At 44.0% G+C, this 22,756-nt stretch overlaps 1 protein-coding gene across 2 annotated transcripts in view; it reads left to right on the top strand.

Moving 5' to 3' along the window:
• Positions 1–22,756, top strand: part of PHC2 (polyhomeotic homolog 2) — a 646,847-nt gene that overhangs the window by 47,517 nt on the left and 576,574 nt on the right. For both annotated transcript variants that reach the window (XM_078643027.1, XM_078643026.1), the window contains exon 2: positions 1,277–1,395. The gene's annotated coding sequence lies outside the window, so the exon portion shown is untranslated. The remainder of the gene's footprint in view (positions 1–1,276; positions 1,396–22,756) is intronic.

The raw sequence follows: 22,756 nt of genomic DNA, 5'->3' as shown, positions 1-22,756 counted from the left end.
CCACTGGCACACGTTTAGCACTGGACATTGGTAATTTTGGGATTTGTGGGAACATACTGTAGAATTATGAGTTTACGGTGAGTGTACCCTCACAAATGAAGGATTACTGGGGCAATGGGGGAACACCTGTTTCCACCGGTAATCCCTCATTTTCACTTGGAGTTAAACCTGAATTTATCTGCTGGTGTGTGGCAAAAGTGCAATCCTGGCGCGCCTGGTAATTCCTGTTATTGGCCCTATCGAGAATAGCAGGGAACTCTTAATTAGACCCCATAACCACTGAAATCCGCAGGGTTCTACAGGTCCTGTTCCCAAAGCAGATTCTACCTTTACAATAGGTATTAGTTACGCATTTATTAACAGCAACCAGAAACGCATAACAGTGGTATTAAGTGCTATATATACATTTTATTTTTAAATATGAAGGGAAAGCTGAAAATGTGCTTCTGGCAATCATTGTTCAATGTTCCATCCAGGTGCGACAGACAGATCAGCAGAATGTCCCAGAGGTGAGCTGCCATTAGTGTAAAGCTGGTCTGGTGACTAACCGCTGCATTACTGTATCATTGACAGGCTTCACAGACCAGGGCCACTGGAATTATGCGGCAGGGGAGGGACACATTTTGGGTCAGGGTTGAGTAAAGAAAAGTCAAATTGTGCCCAAAATGCTATTGCGATAGTATTACTTCATTCTTTATTCATTTTTACACTTGTTAGCACTTTCTGGGCATTGGTTGCACATCCTTAGTACCAGTTTATCACCTAAATATAGCAATAAGCAACAGAAAGGCGACAAGTCAACCTTTGCAAAAGGCCTTCCAGTGTGCGGCAACACGTGTCGCTGTACTTTTAGTAACTATCGAACCATTTAAGGCAAATTCAAATGTTTTTGTTATAATCAGCAGATTATGCAGCAGACGATGGACTATGTGGCAAATCTAAATCGCAGCTGCAGCACATTCACATAATTCCACTGATGTCACAGACTTTCCATAAGGCCCCATTCTGCTTGAGCCAGTCTGTAATGGGGTTGAATGGGGGGAGGGGGGTGGAGACAGGCATATCCCAGGCTGTCCCCTTCATAGTGTGTTTTTTGTCTCCGTTAATGTGTCCCATGAGGGATGGATGGATTGTTCGGGACTACCCTGCAATTTCTTGCAAGTATCTGCTTGAAATATTGCAAGTGAAAAAAAAAACAGTGCCACCCCCTGATTGGTCGTTGCCCGGTAACATCATAATCATCAGGAAATTAGGTTGTTCCTTTTTTTCTACTCAGGGCATGCGAATGATTGCAGCACGGAAGAGAAGGGAGAAGGGAAGCCGTTTCTCACGGAACAAAGAGATACACGGGGCGGTGCGACGCCCATGGATCCACAGAAGCAGCCTCAGCCCACGGTAGGCCGCAATTTCCATTTCTGCCTTTGTCAGTGATTGATGGCAGGCCAACAGAGTGCCCAGTCCTTGTTCTTTTCTTGATTATGGAGAACAGAACCCTAATGAAAACACAGGGTTCAGTTTGGGTTGTTCTTGTAGATGTGCATACATTTAGCAGTGTTTTCTACTCTATGACAAAACGAGCGTGGTGGTTTTGTGTCTGTGTGCCTGCGTATTTTTCTGCCAACTTGTATGTATCTTTTTATTAGGTTGTATGGCTTTGTTGATGTTTGTGTTTTTCCAGAGTGGGGTGTGCAAATCTGTGCTCATCTTCCATGTGGATCTGTAGAGGCACATCTCTTGGCATAAATGAGTACGTGTGCGCTTTGGTGTGTGTGTGTGTGTGTGTGAATTTGCACTCAGATGTTAATATGTTGGTCAGTGTATATATGTATGAGTGGTTCTCTCTGTGCTCTTATGTTAGCATACTGTCAGTATGTTTCCTATCTGTATACATTGTTTGCATGGCTACATTGAAGCCTGCTTAGTTCTTGGCCTTGGTATTCGTAAGTTCATCTCTTGGCGTTGGCATGTTTGTATGTATGTTATCCATTTACCACGGTTGGTATGTTGTTGAGTGACTATTGTTTCCCTAGACCCAACTTTCTGTCCAGGTCCCTTCCCTGTCAGAATTCAGCCTCTCTGTGTGCATTCCGTTGAGAGTGTGAGTTTATTCTAAAGCTTAGTTCTTGGTTCATTTGTGGTAGTTTAATGTTCACTGAGTGTATGTGCGTGATTTCATTCTGAGTTGTATATGTGCATGTTAGTGATCATGCACTTTTTGTGGGGGGAGATGGAAGCTTAGGCTCATATCTTATCTCCATGCTTGGGAGACGCTGGCTTGCCCCTTTATGTGCATTTATTTATTGTTTTATATGTGCACGGTCAAGACGAGGAGAGGTTTAGGGACAGATGACTATTACGTTTCTGTTCAAACAACACAAGAAAGAACAATACTAAAATAATTTATTGGTATGACAAATCTGACAAGTATTGCCAAAGTAAGTACAAAGGGTACAATAATTGACCGATGAATAATAATTTGTACATTGCCTTTCCCTGCTGTGAAATATTCATGTTTTCTGTGTTTTATCTCTTCAGGGGGCATACAGGCGCTTGCTTCCTTTGCTTCTCTCTGCTGTTGTCGGTATTTCTGTGTTAATAAGGCAGAGTTTTTCTACTTGATTGCCCTCCGAGTTTATATTTTCCAAGTAAATGTGGGAAAATTCGAGTTCTGAATGTCTTTTTGTGCAGGGCAGTGGAGGAGGAAGTGTCTTGCATTCTTTACTTCTCTCGGGTTCTTGGTGGGTGTTTGGTTTGAGTGGTGCAGCCTGTGTTTATTAGTTCACCGTAGGTCAGTCAGCCTGTGCTTGATGCACATTTGCCTGTGGATTATTATTCGGAGCACACACCAATGGTGCTACATTTTGAATGTGGAGGTTGAATAGTTTCAGTAGGGCGTTTTGGATGCTGAAATATATGTCAGGTTCCCATTCAAATTATAATTTGGGTCCAAGATGTTGTTTACTTTTTTGTGGTCTTTTTGATTCCTCCATTGGTTTGTTTTTTGGTCTTTGTGGATCATAAAGGATGTGTTCTTCTGTTTTGTTTATTTTTCTGAACATGTGTGAGTTTCAGCAGGGCTGTGGGGATACAGCTTTTAGACGTGGTAAGACCAGACTTTTCTACAGCAAGTGACTAGTATGGGTTTAAAATTGGTTTTTAATTTCTCATAAATGTTGCTAAATTATTTCTGCCAATTGCAGCTCCTATTTGTGTCAAATTTGTAATAATATATTTCTGGTTTTTTTCTTCTTCATGTATGATTTTGTTTCAAATTATTCAGTTCAGACATTTGGCTCAATATCTCGAATTTGCTAGCTTCTTGTGTTTCAGCTTTGCTAAATGTCTACGCTCACCTGTTAGTTTAGCACTCTCTACAGATACCTGTTTGTAGAGAGTACATACATCAGTGCTGCTGTGAATCTTATTTACAACCATGTCGGTTATGTAGTCATTGTGAGCCTTAAATCCAAGCAGCCATATATCATCATGAGCTTGAGGCCTCAATTGTGATTCTGTAAACATCATAACTCAGTAACCAATGGGGAAGTAGTTTTGACAGTGCTTCCTCTCACATGATGTACAACTCGCTGGCTGCTTGATTATGTTTTAGGAGAAAAACCAGTATAGGAGCAAGAAAAAAAAGGTTTTTGTATGTATGCTTTCCAACGCGTCACAAAACTGATATTTCTCACACAATCCACTCATTATGAGTGGCGCGAACTTCGATATGCTTCCCGGTTACAGCTGTTTACCCCAAATGCAGCCTAGTCGCCTGGATGGGATTTAAGGAAATTGGCAGATTTTACAACCAAGCTATACCTCTGATAGGCCAGGAGGACTAGGGAAGGGTCAGTCATATGCCAGTGACGTCTCAGCTTCCAAATATATTCTAATTTCGTTTTGCTTTTACATCATTTTTGTGCTGTAGGCCCATTCTTTCCTTCTTGCCTTAAGGGAAGCATAATCTGTGAAACAGGAGTCTCTTTACTGTCCATCACAAGCTTAGTGCAGATGCAGAAGGGTCATGCCCCTTGGAGGTAGAGGAACATGCTCCTGCTGTAGGGTCCACCTTTGGGTAAGATGGAGAAGCAGGTGCCAGAGCAGTAGCACAGACAGCAGCAATGTGCATTGAAAGTGCGGTGCCTGTACCTACATTTCTTATGAATGCAGCTTTGCCCTGGAAAACCTCGCTTTTACCCCACACTATGGTGGCAAGGATGCTGTCGAATCGGCTGCAGGTGCTTTGCCTGTCCCATGTAAACCATAAGTCAACAAAGGTGTACAAAGCAACCCACATGACAGCAAAAGTCAACAAATGGCACCATTGTGTGTGAGGAAATTCCCAACATGAGGAGTGGAGAGAGGGTGCCATACTTTTTCCCCTGAAGACAGACCCCTACTTTGGGTGCTTGTTGTTAGAAAACTAATCAATATACCGACATGTCTGGTTGACAGTGTTTTACTGCCGTTGCTGGTTTTAGGCCTTGCTTTTGCCAAGTTGACAGCACAAGCTGTCTGTTTGTGAAATATCTGTTATGAACTTGCAAAGGGCTTACAGCCCAACCATTGCTTACTGGTGACTGGCTTTATTGTCACTCTCATTTATTTTGCTTTTTTTTATGGCTTCCCTTACTTTTCTTGTGATTGCCTCTCAACTGAAGTATACCCTCTTTACAATTCTCTTTAAAATAATTTGTCTGAGTAGTAGAGAATCGTGTTTTTCCCCAATTTTTGAGCTAACACTGGCCACAAGGAAAGAAACATAGGTCTAGAGGGATTACCGTGTATAATTTTGCTCCCCAATCCTTCCAGATTGTCTATAAAAGCAGAGCACCAGGGATATTTTTGGTGGGTTATATATGGCTAAATAATATACTTCATAGGTTGTTTTGTGTTTTCTCCTGAATTCCACGCATTGCACAAAAGCACAAGCTTTTGCATTAAATACTTTTATAGTGCAGGGTAAGGCCCGCTGCAGCACTCAGTTGGCCTCTGAGGCAGAATGTGTACTTAGCATGACGCTTCTCCCAGAGGTCCATAAATCTGCTCCCAGTGCTATGGCAGATTACCAATGGCTGGATCTTGTGGAAAGTGAATTAGGCATTGCCAAGCCTTTCCATTCTGACAGTTCCTTCTTTTTAAATTATGTTCACAGTTTTCTGAATGAAAAGTTTATGGAAAATTAATGAGGCCATTTATAAAGATTGATAACATTTCAATACACAGTTTTGAGATACCATAATATACGTTTGCTTTTCCTCCAGCATTTTGAAACATTTTTTCTTTTGCATTTTTTAAAGATGACTTCACCCACAAACATTGGCAAAGCCAACAGTTCGACACTCACATTATAAAGGCAAGACCTAATGTCTTTGTCAATGTGTTGCTTTTCTTTAAAATGGCTCTGGGCATGGACAGGAGCTGTTCAGGGCAAAAAAGACACTGCCAGGGTAAATGGGCCAGCCATGAGTAGGATGACTGATTTCATTACTGCCAGAGTCCACTTGGGACTAAAGGAGGCCATTGATTCCTACACCTATGTGTCCTCATCTCTTTCACTTGAAACAAATCGGAGGCCACTCGTCAAGTTGCCAAAAAATGAGTGGATAAACACAACAGCAAAGAAAACATGCACTGTCCTTCTCCACTCTTGCCATTTAATGAATGCAGCTCTTTCATGATCTCAGGCCCATCTGAGGGTCAGATAGGGTTTGCTCGGTGCAAACGTTCGGGAACTGTCATCATATTCACAGGACATGACATCTCTGCTTGTGCAACCAAGGGAATATCATAATGAAATGTAATATAATAATTCAACCATCATCCCTGAAAGGGATTTACAGACCTAACACACTATAAATAAGGAAATGGTATAAATCCCTTTGAAAATGGAAGGATCCCAGAAAGTGGCGGCTTTGTAGATATTTGCGGAAGTGGAGTTTGACTGTCATATATCACCCAAAGTGATTTAACATGGCATTCTCGCCACGTCTCCCCTCCGTCGTCGCCTCGTCACTCTTCTGTCTTCTTGTCGCTTCTCTCCCAGCCAGGAACTGGAAGCACATCCAGGTTCCCCAGACCAATCACAACGCTGCAATGCAGTGTTGTGATTGGTCTGAGCAACATGGTTTGGTGATCAGCCAGGGAATGGGAGCCTGGGCATGTTCTCCACCCAGACTATAGTGCAGCCTGGGTGGAGAACATGCAAAGTATGCATGACAGTTTGACTTGCCCAAGAGTATCCTGCTGTGTCTCCATTTTGTGTGTTTTCCTTCTTCTAGCTCTCCTAATTCTTACCCCCTCACTTTCCCCCTACTGCTCTCATTTTTTCAACACACCGACAAATAAAGATGGAATGTGGGCATGGGTGCTGCATTTGGTTTTGCCCAGGGAGCCATCTGCACGAATGCCAACTCTGAAGTCATGTTAATAGATGAGAGAACTAGACAATGAGTCATTAGAAATGGAGAAACAAAAATCCTCCTGGTGTTCAAGCGAGTGAGAAAAGCATGAGCAAATAGGTAGCAAATGGGGAAGTTGGCATTGCATCCAGACCTCTTTGTGCAAGTCAAGTCCCAGTTGGTTAAACCACACAAAATAATCCAAGATATGCTCCAGAAAGGGTGTCTACAAATATAGAGGTCAAATGCATATGATAATGCTGCTAGCGAGTGTGAATTCGTAGTTTCTCAACCAGAGTACCCCTAAGCTAGATGTGTTCACTGATCTCCTTATCAAAGCAGCAAACTCTCTTGTCCCAGAAAGTGAGACTCAACAGCATGTCCATTATAGCAAAAACACCAAACCCAGGACTGTACAACTCCTACTCACCTAAAAGCAAATTGCTTCCTTCCCCAATTGACGTGTACTCATCAGTTTTGGAACATGCTGAAATTATTATCAGTCACCTGCTGGAAGACAACAGAAAAGAAAGTGCACAGGAAACCGCTTCCTTGAATGCACTCGGGGAAGTCACAGGATTGTCTCCTCAGACGAAACCAAACTCTGCTACATTACCTGACATCCGGAGAAGCTAAGCGGTGGATATCAAGCCATACATTTTACAACTTGCAATGAGAAACTTATAAGAAAGTTACTTAATCACATGTGCATCCATAACCCCTTCCTAAAAAATAGAAAAACAACTGGGGCATCTGAGAGATATGAACCTAAAAGGGGGGAGCGAACGGAGGAAGCCGAGATCATTTGAGGGAGGAAAGGGAAACAGAACATTCTTTTTATGAAGTGCCATTTAAAAAAGTTTGTCATATTTACAAACCCAACTAAAGTACCAAAAGTGTGACCATCAATATCCAAAATACCTCTTTGAGCCAACCTAGAGGTACGATGAAGGACAACGTGTTACCTTGGCTAAAGCAGAAGTTGTGATGAGCCAAGGTTCCTGACTAATGACCTGAAAGTCTAAAAAAAGAATCTCCCACGGGTTGCATAATGGTCTGAAAGGCAGAATTTGACCCTGGCTCTTGTCTACTAAATACTGCGAAATGCAAATTCTCATATCTTAACATTTTCCTAGAAGACATGCCTTACCAATTCCGAGCCACAAAGCAACATAACTTTGTAGATGTTCCTGGCAAGAGATAAGAAAATTCATCTGAGCTGAAGGTCAAAATGAAATAAGGAAATAGCAAAATTTTTGCCAAAAATCTTAAGCACAAAGGACAAAAAAAAGAGGATAAAAATGTGCCATTACCACCAAGAAACACCCAGCTATAGACATGGGTATAAGACGCAGTTGACCGACGTAATGTGGGTTGGACAGTAAAATTCACGGGGCACTAAGATACATCCTACCCAGAGCCTTTATGTAAATTCGGATTGGCACTCCATGACAGCACAGAGCAGGCATACAATCCTTCTTTTTATTGTGTTTTTGTGTGTTCCACGAAATTGGTAAATTATTCACTTTTGTTTGTTATACTTTCCATTGCATTATTTATAAAAGAAAATTGTGCTACCTCAAGAGGCCTTTTGGCTGAAAGTATTTTGAGAAACATTTGAAAAACTTAAAAGAGGAGGATTCCACCTGGCACCGTGACCAGCTATTAACTTTCATTTATTTTGCCAAGGAATTCATTAATTTCCTCCGCTTTGTGCACAGAAATATTTGGAATTTCAAAACAGTAGAATGACTTTTAAATATTGAATTTTATGACAGTCCCTCCAAAACAGTTAACGGGAGAAGGATTTGCATATCAATACATAGATGTTGGAAGCAGCAATAGTTCTCTTCGGTCTCACAATTATAGTCGTTAATTAACCAGTGCCTAAGCAAGTCACAAATATGTTACCAAACAAGTATTACGTTTCTAACTGCATAGGCACAGTAAGATTTATAAAAAGTTCATATTAATACATCCTCACTGCCGCGTGGAAGCTGCATGAATGTGAGAACAAACATGGTTCTCCGTGTTTTACTTGGGAACAAAAAATAGCCAAATATGTTTGTGTTTATTTTTTACTTATGTGGAAAAACAATTTCCCTGTCCTTAAGTGTATCGGGGAAGAAAACAAACAAGCATTTGCAAAGGTAGTAGATTTGAAGTTTGCACTCAAGCTCAGAGAATAGCAATACAAAACTGCTTGCTGCAGTGCAAAATTTGAGGGGAGAGTACATGAAGGAGACTGCTGGAAAACACATGCACTCTAGTCATGTGCTTAAACAAAATGAAAAAAGTAGCTCCCCAAAAGGAGTACTTGAAGCACACAAGTAATGCGTCCATGCACCAGGGGAGGAACAAACAGTGGTATAAAGCCCCCACGCACAAATGAATGAGATGCAAATGAGTGCGACAAGGAAGACAACCAATGATAAGTAACGGGCGGGTTGTCAGCTAACAAAATATCTTGTAAGCGACAGCACTGTCGCAGACGAGACCTAAAACTCTGCCTTAGAAGTTTAATTTGAAAAACTCTGGCGCTTGCTCCCAGCTTGGCAGCCTCCATAGGAAGGAGTTTTTTTGCTGATCGCCACTGGGGGTGCTACCTGTATCACTGCAGCCTCGTAGAATATGGCTGGGTGCCTTAGACATCAGAAACAGTGGCAGCTCAAGGTAAACGAGCCACTAAAAGCTTGAGTCAGATGCGCAGTTTGAGGGCCTGTTGGACCTTTGAGTTTAAAACAAGCAGAGCTTTGATGTGGATTGTACCTGTGTCTCACATGCCAAGAATTAAAGACAAGCAGTGACCCTTTGATGTAGAAAATGGCTAGAGAAAGAGACACTCATATAGTGGCCGAATTTGCACAATGTGAATCCTGAAAATCTGGGATCAATTGTGGCTTCCCCACTTGACCAAGCTGTGTGATCCTAGGCAAATTCTTTATTTTACTGAGCCTCCTTTTTCTTCATTATTACATATCAAATCATCTTCAAATATATGAGTTCATGATATGTGATGTGCACAAAAACTATTGTGTTTGATTTAATAGGCTGTAATGTTGCTTCACCTATAATAAACTAGGAAACATGTAGGGTACACAGGACAACTCACTTGTACCTTAGTAGACTGGTGGAATTATACTCGGGGCAGGGCCTGTACATTTCCAAGTTTGAGTTTAAAAAGTGTCACTGTCAGTAAATACCCCCCAGTGCATTGATATAAAGTGATGTGTAAAGGTGAAACACTTCCATGTGTTAAACCAATACACTTTTTTAATTTTAAGGAGATTTTATATTTGAACTTGGTTTTTGTTGCATGATGCTCTTAAAGCCAAGTCAGACCCATGGCTCAGCTGTGGTTGGGCGGCTCTCCCCGTTATTTGCTGGCTCACCAACCTCTAGTGGCGGCCCTCAACATATTGAACAGGACCAACACCTAGGCTGGGACTGCACTGCGTCTGTTGAGTGCGCATTCAGAACGTTTTCAAAGAGGTTGGCACCTGTATGTCTGTCTAGTGCATAGTTACTCAACTGTAACTGAGGTGCTCCAAATAACAATGACCTGGTAGGTTATGGCTACTTCTCGGTATGTTGATAACCAAAGAATCAGATCAAACATTATTTCCCTGGCTGAGAGAGTAGCAGGCCCTTCAGGATGCTGATGTTGATTGTCACCTAACGGAGAAGTGTCAGAACAATTTCATATTCACTCATTCATCGACCTTTATATGCTTTTAGTTAGGCACCAGAGAGCTGTCTGTAGCCCTATGTCCTCATAAATTAACCTCTCATGTTTTGTGAGTGATGAAACTCTGTACTAGCCTGTCCTGCTGATTCTCCTCTGTGGAGAATCGAAAGTCACATTTGCTGCCTTCTGTTAGAGAGAGAAGCTTGATTTTCTGCTGCTGTGCTGCATCTGTTCTGTGAGGGAGTAAAGCTTCCACTGTTGCCACCCACTTCACATTTGTCTAGTGCAAAGCTTGCACTGTTTAACTCTTAAATGTACCTGTCCTCTGAAGGAGGATAGCTTGCACTGTTTCTGCACAAGGTGTACCTGGTCTACGAAGTAGGTTTTTTTCCCACGGTTGTTGCCGCATCTGATATTGGATGCCTTTGAACCAGTAATCATCAGTACCAGTTTCACAGTATTTGAGGTGCAATACGGAGACCTATAGCCCTGAGAATCTCACTTTACTCGGAAGGTACAATATAAGAGCACCAAAACATATCGACAAAAGAGAGAAGTAAGGTCTGTTGCTCGAACCTCTTGTTTTTCTAATCTTGTGGCAGGGTGAAAGCAGTAAAAAAATAATTAGCTTGCTCTTGGCCAATTTTAATACACGTTTGAAAGGTTACCATAGGGAGAATATAATTGTTGACATAAAGGACAGAACCTAAAGCCAAACTAGAGAACGCTTAACTAGGAGACTGTACAACCAGTGAGTGGGTGCGCTTGGATGCTTCCCAGTGCCAGCTCTGAAAACTACTGATGTAAAATGGTACACTGGGTAGATAAGGGTTCATTATCTTCTGTGAGTACATAAATGTAATTCCTTAAGAGGTTTGGCTGTTTCGTTCAGGAATGTTGTACTATTTGTAGATTTGTTTGTTTACGGGAAGTGTACAACAGTTCTTTAACCCCTCTAACTCTCTCTTTAGTGTGTTACCTGTTCGGTATGTGCGAGAGAATCGTGTTATATTCTTCCTGCTACTGCCACCTATCCTTTATGTATTCTTTTCTGTTAGAAAAGGTAGTACTGCTGCTACCCATGTAGTACTATGCTAGCTCTGTACCTAAATCACAAGACAAAATATGTTAAACCTAACAATAATCAAAAATTTAAGCTGCAAGAATCTCAGTATTTTGGCCTACAGTTTCCCTTTTTGTCCCACAAAATGGGGAAACATCCTTTACAACGCAACTTTTACCACGCAGTGCCTTTACGACGCAACTATTACAACGCATGTCATTACAAGGCATTGCGCTGGGGGGCGCTCTAGGATAGGGAATGGATTTAATTTACTATCCAACACCTTCCCTACTATCCACGGGGACTGGAGTTGGAATAGTAAATTAAACTATTCACTATCCAGCACCCCTAATCGCTATGCGTTGTAACAGCATGCGTTGTAAAAACTGCGTTGTAACAGCATGCGTGGTAAAAGCATGCGTTGTAATGTCATACATCCCACAAAATGTTCTAGTCCATTGCATAATATCCTTGGGGGAGTCAGTGAAATCTTAGAGTTTGGGTACCGATCAGTCAATGCATAATCGCTCTCTGGCAATGTTTAAACTGTTTTACTTATGCGCGCTGGAGAACAATTTACATATTGTTTTCCTCCTTCAAAACCAGACATACCTTGCTACTTGGTTCACTTTAAAAGCAGACTTTTAGGGTTCACCTCTGTAAGGGTGCCGTTATCTGATGACCACTGACGTTGAACCTCAATACGATGTTGGCCTGCCTAGCATGCATCTTCACTCAAGCATCTTGCCTTTTGGTTCCCACGTCAATCAGACCATTGAATTATCCTTTATTGTTGATACAAAGTTGGCAGCAGAAGAGGGTTTTTGATGTCAGATGACCACCCCCATCACTTGCATTGACAACATTAAGAAGATAAAAACATCTGTACTACATGCTCCACATCTGGTGTGATATGCAGGTCTCTATATTACATCCCTGCAAGGACAGCACATCCTTTCATTCTTCTGAGGGCTGCAAATTGATTACCAATAAATTGGCTAATAATAACACCTACACTTGGTGGCGCTTAGAAATGTCGGAAACTGTTGTAGGCAGTGCTAAATGAAAAGCATGGTTTATTTTTTTTAAATCACAATTTCTGTATCTTTCATGGTGTTTCTGTCTTGTTGGGTGGAAATGAAGTGCAGGTGCCAATCGGTGCATTTGCAATCTTTAAATTTGCATCAGTAGATTCAGGTGCTGTACATGTGCCAGGGGTTTAGATGTGTGTGGTTGCAGTAGAGCTGCAGTACCGTGACAAATTTAGATGCAGTGGTGGTGTGAGTAGGCGCAGGTGTAGTGACCGTCTGTGGGTACAAATCCTGTTCACTTGGCAAATATTGCATATATCAATAGGTGCAAAGCAAAAACTTGAGCATAGGTGTAATAAAGTTGTCTTTGGGTGTTGTTACTGTTCAAGTGTCAGCCTCATGTTGGGTCCTTGTGGGTGCAGGCAGGTGACAGCCCAGTGTTCATTGTTGGGCTGTCAAGTGCAAGCACCCCATCTCTGACTGGCAATTGAGGCAAGTGTTTATCCTGTTGGCGGATTCCCCCTTGAGTGGTGAAGCCCACTAGCATTGGCATGATGGGTAGAAGGGCTCTGGGCAGGATCTCCATGATGAGTAAAAAGCATAAAGGTGATGGCCCATTGGAAAGGTGTGTGTAGCCTATCCCTGAGGCATGGGAGCCAGGCGTGACTCCTGACTCAGCGGGAAAGAGATTAGGCCTTGTAATGGTAGCCACAGAGGGTATAGAGCTGAGTGATGAGTCTCCAGGGTAAGTGATGAGAGTATAGGCAAAGTGGAGCAGTTTGAGGCAAGGGCAGCCTCCAGTTTAGCATCACAGTTTGGCTTGTCCTTGCTGCTGCGGTGAAAATAGGCAGCTTTCTAGTGCTTGTACGTATGCAGTGGCGGCTGGCAGGGAATGGCGTCACGGGGGGAGGTGGGGGGGTTAGAAAATAAAAAAATGAAGAAATGAAAAAGAGAACTTACATGCAGGTCACGTTGCCTGCCGTCGCTCTCCTCATCGCTGGAAGCACCTGGGCTCCCAGGCTCCCTAAGCCAATGACAATGCTGCAATGCAGCATTGTGATTGGTTCCTCTAATTTCCCCTAAGCAAATCTCAATGCTGCATTACAGCCTGCATGGGCAACATGCCCACCCCTCCAGCCCCTGGCTTAGCGCCGTATCACAGCGCTCAGACCAATCACAACACTGCATTGCAGCCTTGTGATTGACTTGAAGGAGCCTGCCTACCTGCTTTCTGCTCCTGAAGTAGGCAGGAGAGCAGGAGCAGAGATGCGGGACGTGGCAAGGTAAGTGATTTTTCTTTCTTTCTTTCTTTTTATTGTGCTCCCTCCCGCAATTGCTGACCCCCCGCGCGACCCCCCCATCCCTGTGACCCTCTTCCACCCTCATCCCCCTGCGCCTCCACCTGCAAGCCATGCCAGCCGCAACTGGTAAAAGGGAACCTTTGGGTGAAGCCCAGCCTTTTGTCTCCCTTGATCACAGTTTAAGTTGGATTGAGCAGCCAAGTGCAGAAACTTCACACTTTGTGCCTCGGTTTTGGGGCCTCCAGGCCTGAGACTACCCTGCTGTGAGGAGAATCACTACACAAACATTGTGTTTGGTGGGCAGCCTAGAAAGAACATTTAAAATATGCTTTGCTTATTTCATGTCTGATTAAAGAAATTTCGGTTGCCCACTTTTAAATTCTATCAGGTCTTAGTATTAGTCCATGTATTATTGAAGTTGAAAGCCACTCACTAAAGTATTTTACAGTGCCACCAGGTCTAACTTACAGCAGATGTGTGCTATACCAATGCTGATAAAACTGCACTAAATAAAATAACATATGGGCTACTATAATCTGCTTTTGTTTCACTCATTCGCCTCATTTTATAGAGAGATGAACTCTGTGTCAACCGAGAGGAGAAATATAACAAGCATTTACAATGCAACGGTCTCGGCATTGCAAAAGTTAGAGCTATTAGCATTGTAAATGAACGTGAGTTTAAGGTCTTGACATTGTAAATGACAAGGTCTTTTATTTATGTTTTAAAAACCAAAACATAAATAAAAGTCATTGTCATTTACAATGCCAATAGCTCAAAGTCGCCTAATGTGTATGGCAAACTACAGTAGCCTCCTGACGAGTGCCCTTTCACTTAATTTTTTACAAATGAAAGCCCTGGCACTTTTTTTTTTTACAAATTAAGCACGGGTGGTGTCCGTGTGTGCATGGGAGTGGTGGTGTCCGTGTGTGCATGGGAGTGGTGGTGTCCGTGTGTGCATGGGAGTGGTGGTGTCCGTGTGTGTATGGCAGTGGTGGTGTCCGTGTGTGCATGGCAGTGGTGGTGTCCGTGTGTGCATGGCAGTGGTGGTGTCCGTGTGTGCATGTCAGTGGTGGTGTCCGTGTGTGCACGGCAGTGGTGGTGTCCGTGTGTGCACGGCAGTGGGGGTGTCTGTGTGTGCACGGCAGTGGTGGTGTCCGTGTGTGCACGGCAGTGGTGGTGTCCGTGTGTCCACGGCTGTGGTGGTGTCCGTGTGTGCACGGCAGTGGTGGTGTCCGTGTGTGCACGGCAGTGGTGGTGTCCGTGTGTGCACGGCTGTGGTTGTGTCCGTGTGTGCATGGCAGTGGTGGTGTCCGTGTGTGCATGGCAGTGGTGGTGTCCGTGTGTGCGTGTCCGTGTGTGTAATGAAGGAAGTGATGAGGCGTACACACTTAGGCAACTGAAAAACAAAGCAGTGCCTCTTTGACTGGATTGTCATCCGTTCTTTACTGTAAAAAAAAAAAAGCACTTTAATGCATATGAACTAAATGCAGCACATATAGTATAGATACGCAAAAAAAAGTATTCTCTAGCTCCTTACCAGATAAAGATCTAACTCCAGACATTATAGCATCTGCATGCTAATAACTATGTGTGAGTCGGACGTGGTGCACGCGCACATATGCTCACAGCGTGTAAAACATGCAGGAATGGGGCATCAAGTATTCCCACACGTTGCTCAAAAATGTGTATTCCCTATTATGTCCGCTCCCCCCGAATTAACAGAACTCTCACATAAATAAGAGGGATTACTCCTGGCTAGATGTAACAAAGGCCAAAGTGTGCAAAACTTACATAGTAGGAACAGATTAATCTAAAAGGGCAGAATATGCATTTTTACAAACATCCAACTGTTAAAAATATATGCAGCGATCACAAGTAAAATAACCAAAATCCTGAACACTTCTACAACCTCTCATAACAAAAGCTGTTCAAAAATCAAACTATAAATATGCAGTGAACTAATTTTTGAAACGCCTTTGTATGAGTCAAAATGAATGTATACTCTGTAAAACACAATAATGAAGGAATAGACTTTGAATTGTACAGACCTTGGTCAAACACAATGATCAACTGCAGACCAGTAAGATGCAAACACTGCAATGTGCAAATGTGTATTCTTGAGCGGACATTAGGCAATGTAATCATGACAGCCTCGCATGCAAAATAACGAAGAAAAATCAAGTTACTTTCTATTTACAGTACATCATGACACAGTCTTCCTTGGCATTTGGCAACACAATGACGACATTTTCCGTCAATACCACAGTACATCAGCTTGGCACACAACTGAAGGGCAACACCACAAATGTATCAAATAGAAATTCTGTACAAGTGCACTTTGCAGGCAGCACAGGGGAAGGAGACCTGGCTAGATACTGCTAGTGAAAAACCTGACCCTGCCTGTTGATCAGCGCCGCGCGCTGGTATGCAGACTCCCCCTGCATTCCACAGAGGCGCGCGACGCGATCCGGCCTGCCATGCATGCCGTGGAGACAAGACCTGGCCGCGCGCACAACGTTATCCTATGGAAAAACGCTGCGCGCGGCCAGGTCTTGTCTCCCTTCGGCGTCTCAGACTGCTGAGACGCCGACAATAGTTCTCGGTGAGAACGCGCTTTCAGTGCGTTATAGCCGAGCCCTAAAAATGGAAATACTAGAAAACCGTCATCGAAAAAAATTCATCTGTTGGGAGGTCCATATAAGACAGTTTATGTATTAAAGTGGAAAACTTTGACTTTTCTTTTCGGGCTTACTTGGGCAGTCTCATCCTTGAAAAGTCACATTGGACCATTCTGTGACCGCAAGCACCAGGTAGAGGCGGAACTCTCCTGTGAACAGGCTTCTGTGCCGAGGTCACATCCAGTGGAATTCCCGTAGGCTCTTGCACGCTTTGCGGCTGCAGTGCCTTTTCCCAGTGCCCTGCCAGCTGCGCTCCTTCTTGCCACTCATAATTGGTGCACTCTGCTTCTTCACTTCCAAACGTGTAATTATTACATTGCAACACGCGTTGCAAAAATAAAGTTTCATCAAGGACTACAAATACATGAACGTTAAAGGCCAGGAGAGGGAGGAATTGGGGATTTACATGACCACTCGGGTTAATTAGTTTTAAAATCCTGTGTTTTCTATGCTTGGGAACAGCAAGTGCTAGTAACATTCATCTCATTGCAGAAGGGAGCTATGTGCTCACTATAAAAGATAACAAAGTGATATGTACCACATTTGACCAAAATGTGCTTTTCTGAGGTCAATGTGTCATTGCCACCTCAGACCTCCTAGTCAGCCTGAGTCACAGTATGGAGCGTTGCATAAAGATGAAACATTCTCATATGCATAATCAACAGTAACACAAGAGACCTTCGCTCATACTAGTGTTCGATAAATTGTACTTTAAAGTTCCTGGGATGTGCTTTTCTGAGGTAATGCATAAAAAGTCTCACTCCTCTGCACACCAGAGCCGCATCCTCAGACATGGCCCTTCACCTAATCTTGACCCAGGCTGTTCAGCATCAAGATACTGTTAGTGCTTTTCATCGTGAATATTTGGGGCCCATAAGGCGCTATCTGATTAATTGAAATCTACAACTGAGGCTAGTCGATGAGTCAATACATTTAAATAATGTGAAGCACATTATGCTCCATAAGGAAGACAGAGTTATAGAGGTTGAAACCGAAAAGATGTATTTAGGTTAAAAACTTTACAGATAAAAAAATCAATCAAATAGGTGTCAATGAATTATCAATACATGAATGCATTAGTAAATTTGAAGTCCAAATTAATCAAAGTCATATAAGCCAGAGGATGAATTATCAAAGTCACCTCAAACTAAACAGTTAACTAATCCCTACTCTGCTCTAATTGGTGATTTTTCTTAAACTTTTGAAGACATGGCTCTTTTCCCTGGCTTATTAAGTATTAATTATTACTATATCTCCTTCCTTTTTTGCTGTGCCTATCTGTCTGTTATATGCGCCTTGGTGCCCCTTGGAGTTAAGTTATGCGCATTATAAGACACCCATTCATTCATTCATGTCAAAGGTGGACAAAGCATGTCTTCAAAAAGTTTCTGAGCTATCTTTTACATTGCACTAGCTTAAATCAACAAATCCAACAATTGATACACCTACTCATGATTCCCATAAAACGCTCAAATCAGGTTAAAGCATAGAGATAACAAGCATTGGCATAGCCAATAGGTCTCGCTTTTGGGACCTTATAAGTATTTTGATATGCAGCACCATATCGCTGGTGCAACATCAATTTTTGTGTGGCTAAACACTTATAAGGTCCTAAAGACGACACCTATAGGCTATACCAATGCTTGTTATTTTTTGTTCTTGGGGAAACCGGGCTAGTGCCAGGAGGGTTAAGGGTGAGTGCCAGGGAGGTGAGGAGTGAGTGCCAGGGAGGGGCAGGGTGAGTGCAAGGGGCGAAGGGTAGCTGCCAGGCCAGGGGGGTGAAGGGCTAGTGCCATGGAGGTGAAGGGTGAGTGCCAAGGGGGCGAGTAGTTAATGCCAGAAGGGACATGGGTGAGTGGCTGGCAGGGGAGGGGCCCACTCAAGTGGGAAACACTTGAGCGCATCGAAAAGCAGGGAGGTGACTGCTGAAGGGATACGTATATTGGCACAGAGAGGCGGAGCAAGGCGCGTGCACTTGGGAGAGCGAGAGGAAAGCCAGATGGCACCTCCGCTCGTGCCTGTACGTGTGTAAGTCGGACGGAGAGAGGGAGGGAGTGAGAGAGGGAGGGAGGGAGAGCAGGAGGGATGGAGAGAGGCAGGGAGGGGGAGAGGGAGAGGGAGGGACAGAGAGAGGAATGGAGGTAGGGAGGTAGAGAGGAAGGGACGGAGAGAGGGAGAGCGTGAGGCAGGGAAGGATAGAGAGGGGGTGGGAGGGAGGTGGGGAGATAGGGAGGAACAGAGAGAGGAAGGGAAGGAAAGAGAAAGGGAGTAGAGAGGGAAGAAGGGAAGAAGGGAGAGAGGAAAGGAGGGAGAGGGGGAGGGACAGAGAGAAGGAGGGATATAGAAAGGTAGGGTGGGAGAGAGGGAGGTGCGGAAAGAGGGATTGATGGAGAGAGGGAAGGGCAGATAGAGGAAAGGAGGGAAGGGGAGGAAGGGGCGGAGGGCAGGTGGGAGGGAGAGGGGTTGGGATGGAGAGAAGGAGGGAGGTGGGGAGAGAGAAAGGAACGGAAAGAGGAAGGGAAGGAAAGAGGAAGGGAGAGAGAGAAGAGGTGGAGAAGGGAGGGAGGGAGGAAAGTAGGTAGAGGGAGGGAGAGAGGAAGGGAAAGAGAGAGGGAAGGAGGGAGGAAGGAAGAGGGGGAGAGAGGAAGAGAGAGAGGATGAGAGGGAGAGAAGAAGAGAGGATGAGAGGGAGAGGAAATGAGGGAGGGAGAAAGGAAGAGAGAGAGGAAGAAAAAGACAGAAGGAGAAATAACAATAAAGTGAGAGGGTATATAAAGAGAGAACAAAGAAAAGGATAAGAGCTAAAGAGAGAGGAGAGAAAGCAGAATGGAAAGGGATAAGAGGAAGAGAGAGAGAGAGAGACGCACATCTAGAGCAGAAGCGAGACAATGTGAAAGAGAGCAAAAGAGACCGAGAGAGAGGGAGCAGGACAGCGAGCGAGCGGGAAACAGGAGAATAAGAGAGATGACCAGCCAGAGAGGGAGAAAAGAGACGAAGAGAGAGGGCCACAGGCAGCAGAGCTGAAAGCACTCACACAGATCCGTGTGAGAGGCACAACTTTGCAAGCGCTATGTTTCATAGTCTAACTAAATACGAAACAAAGGGCTATGCTACACAGTCTAACTAAATACAAAACAAAGCGCTATGTTTCGGGCAGCATCAGAACTGCGCACTTTTTTTGTTAAGAAGAAAAACATTTAAAAAAGCTCATCAATGGCATGCAGGCATAATTGGAAAAACAAGAGAAGGCAAGCTATCAGAAGGGGCTGTGTCCTGTGTTGTGGCCGCGAACCGGAGCACCGGCTGTGTTTGTCAGGAAGGTTACTCAGCTTTGAAACGCTCTTCTAACACGGTTTTCTGCACCTCAGATAAATGCGTGAATGTGCAGTCTGCTTTGAACTCTTCAGGATGAGCCTGTCTGATCAAAAGATCCGAGCTGGAGCTGCAAGCAGTGATCCTGTGCTGTGGCCGCGTGGACGTGGACAAGAAAACAAGATAAAAGAATGAGGGGTAAAGGTGGATTCGTGAGAGTGAGGAAGGACGGACATGGCGGCCAGCAGAGTGGAGTCGAAGGGACTAACATACGAGGCGTGCTTTGTGGTGGGGGAGGGGGAATGGCAAAATGCAGACGCCGAGTGTGGCGGCCAGCAGAGTGACACGATCTGTGGTAGGGGAGGGGGAGGAGAAATGATAGGAAAGGCTGTGTTTGCGGGGAGAGAGAGGGGAGGTGCTGGTGTGGGAGGGGGGAGGTGCTGGTGTGGGAGGAGTGCTGCTATGGCAAGGCTGTGTTTGCGGGGAGAGAGAGGGGAGGTGCTGGTGTGGGAGGGGGGAGTTGCTGGTGTGGGAGGAGTGCTGCTAGGGGAGGAGAAGCCCTGGCCGTGAATGCTCGTGCATGTTCACGTGAACTGCAAGAAAACGCCGGGCTGAAACCCCTTAGTTTGAAGAGGATTTTGCCGACATGAATTCGATCCTATCCATTCCTGCGGAATGGGACAGGCTCGACCTAAAAAGTGGAGCTCCATAGCCTCAAAAATACAGCTTCTCTAAGCGTCCTTCACACTTAGTTATCTGCAACAAAACAAGATTCATTATACTAGCTTGTAGTCTGCAGGTGTTCTGGTGCAACTAAATAGGTCATTCTACACTTGTCACGTAAAAGAAAACAATTCACACTGGAATGAAAACAAAACATTGTGTTTGATAATTCGTACTTTAGCTTCTCCCAGAAAAAAATGCGCACGTCTATATAACCAAATGGCAACCGGACGTTAGCTATTTTAAAATGCAGGCGGTATTAGCTAAGATGAATCTAAACATGAATAATACACAGTCAATACATTTGTGTGTTTACATATTAATGACGATAAAATCGAAAACATTTAATATGAACAAAAAAACCTTTCAGTCTTGGTTGAGCTGTGCGCTCCACAAATCCCCACAACATAATGTAACAAGTCTTCCAACTCCCTCTCATTCCAGTTGTCTTTTGTCTGAGTTTCCTCAGGTTGTCTGTCCGCTTCCTCGTGTAAGGTCTTTCCTTCAAAAGGATTTAACATTGCTTTCGTATCTGTGCCCACATGGGCGCACATGTTGGGAACGATAAACCCATTCTGGAATTAGTAAATTAATTATGGACAATTGACGTTTTCCCTTTTTTGTCGTGGACGCGGTCTGTCATATCTAGCGCCCTGAGGCTGTCTGTGTACACGAGGTGCTGTGCAAACAGCAGGCCGGCTCCACTGAGTGCGTTTGTGCCGAGTTACTTCCCGCCTTCAGCGCAGCGGCGGTGAGGAGAGCCAGGTGGCGCTCCAGAGAGTGCTAATTAGGTGCAATGTGGCACGAGGCGCAGCGCAGTCGTCCTGTCGGTTTAATCAAGTGCTTGCACGAGCCCTCCCGCTGCCCCCTCCCCCATGCCTCTCCTCTCCTCATCCTATTTCTTCACCCGTCCAGGAAACCGCTTGTTTGAAGGGGCGGGCTTTGATGTGTGTTTGTTTTAGGGAGGCAGAAGGCCTCGTGCCCCCTTTGTCAGTGGGAGGGGCTTCGACAACTGCTCGACATGAAGGGGTTTGTTAGGGAGGTGTGAGGCTAGACCTGCTAGGGTTGTTGTGGGGAAAAGGAGGGGGGGGGAGTACAGGCGCAGGAAGGTGGGAGATAGGCACAACACGCTCACGAGATCGGAGCAGCACAACACCCTTGGCCAGCTCCATTCAGCCGGTAAGTGTAGCCGAAAATTGGGTCTGGGGAGATGGATTTAACAGGCATCCATGAGTTCTACATCCTGTTGCCAAAGTTGGAGGGTAAAGTGAGCCGTTGGGGAGGAGAAGGGAGCTGTTTGTATTTTTTCCAGCTACAGAATGCAACACAATGAACGTTTATTGGCTTAACGCGCAGACATATAGGATTTAATGCATTTAAGTGTTGCTAGTATACACGGTGCTGCTGTGAATGAAGGAGTCTTGCAGATTTTGATCGTTGTTTGTGTTTCTCTCCATCCTAAATAATACTCATTACTGTTGTGCACTTGTTTCTTTAAGGTGCTCCTTTGGCGAAGCTGGCGAGATAGCTTATTGGGTTTGCCACAGAGAACAGTATGTGTCCTTCGTGTCAGACTAGTTAATTCCTAGCCCGATGCACATGTTATAACCTGGCTTAGAAACAGTACTGTCCATACAACATCTGAAAATACACAAGCAGTTTACTAGGAAAGCTTTTACGCAACCATCTATTTATTTAGAATGTTAATAGAGTGCTGTGATTCTCCTTTTTGTATTATTTTTTCCTCTGATTGCAAATAAGGAAAAAAGGGCCATTTCTAGGGTTCTTTTCAGCTATTAAAACCAAGTATCAGCAGAAATATCAGAAGGCACTTCAAAAATACAAGTTACATGGCCAGTAGGACTTGTGCCAAGTGAGTGTTCTTTTTTTTCTTCTTAAATTGTAGTACTTCCAGAATATTTTCCACCTGAAACCAAAAGTTTCTATTCAGTCTGCCGCGAAAGCTCTTCATTGGTTCCCATTAGACATCCGCATTAAATTCAAGGACCCGCCTTCCCAGTTCATACCCACTGCCTCCTGTTATTTCTCTATTCGTTCAAGAAACCGAGTTACAGTGGAAAATTTGCCTCCCAATGAGGGCTCTTCTTACGAAAATGAATCTTATTCCCCAGTCAACGCCAATCTCCTCAGAGCAGAAAAATGTCAACACTGTAGAGTGGACACTACAAGCGAGTCTTTTATATATGACAGCTTTATGGCTCCCCATCATATATACTCTACATTTCTATCATATGAATTTTACAATGTTTTATTTAGTCGTAATAACATTGATAGTAAGTGAGTTAAAGACAGGTGTTGACCAAATGTTAATTATGTATCTATGCTGAATGCAACGTTGAGAGTTTAACGGGTGAGGCAAGAAAGCTCGAAACCAATTGTCTTACCAGAATTTGAGAACTGTAAGCCATTGCTCGACATATGTCTGTTTTAAGATGCTCTGTTGAGGGATAGTGTATGGTGTGTTTTAATGGACAGTGCTGTTGAAAGCACGTCAGTACCCATCTAAAGGGCATGCTTGTGCTGTTTTGGATGTAT

The sequence above is a fragment of the Lissotriton helveticus genome, chromosome 5_1 (genome assembly GCF_964261635.1).
Source record: "Lissotriton helveticus chromosome 5_1, aLisHel1.1, whole genome shotgun sequence".
NCBI classification, from domain to species: domain Eukaryota; kingdom Metazoa; phylum Chordata; class Amphibia; order Caudata; family Salamandridae; genus Lissotriton; species Lissotriton helveticus.
This window is presented reverse-complemented; position numbering and strand designations above follow the sequence as displayed.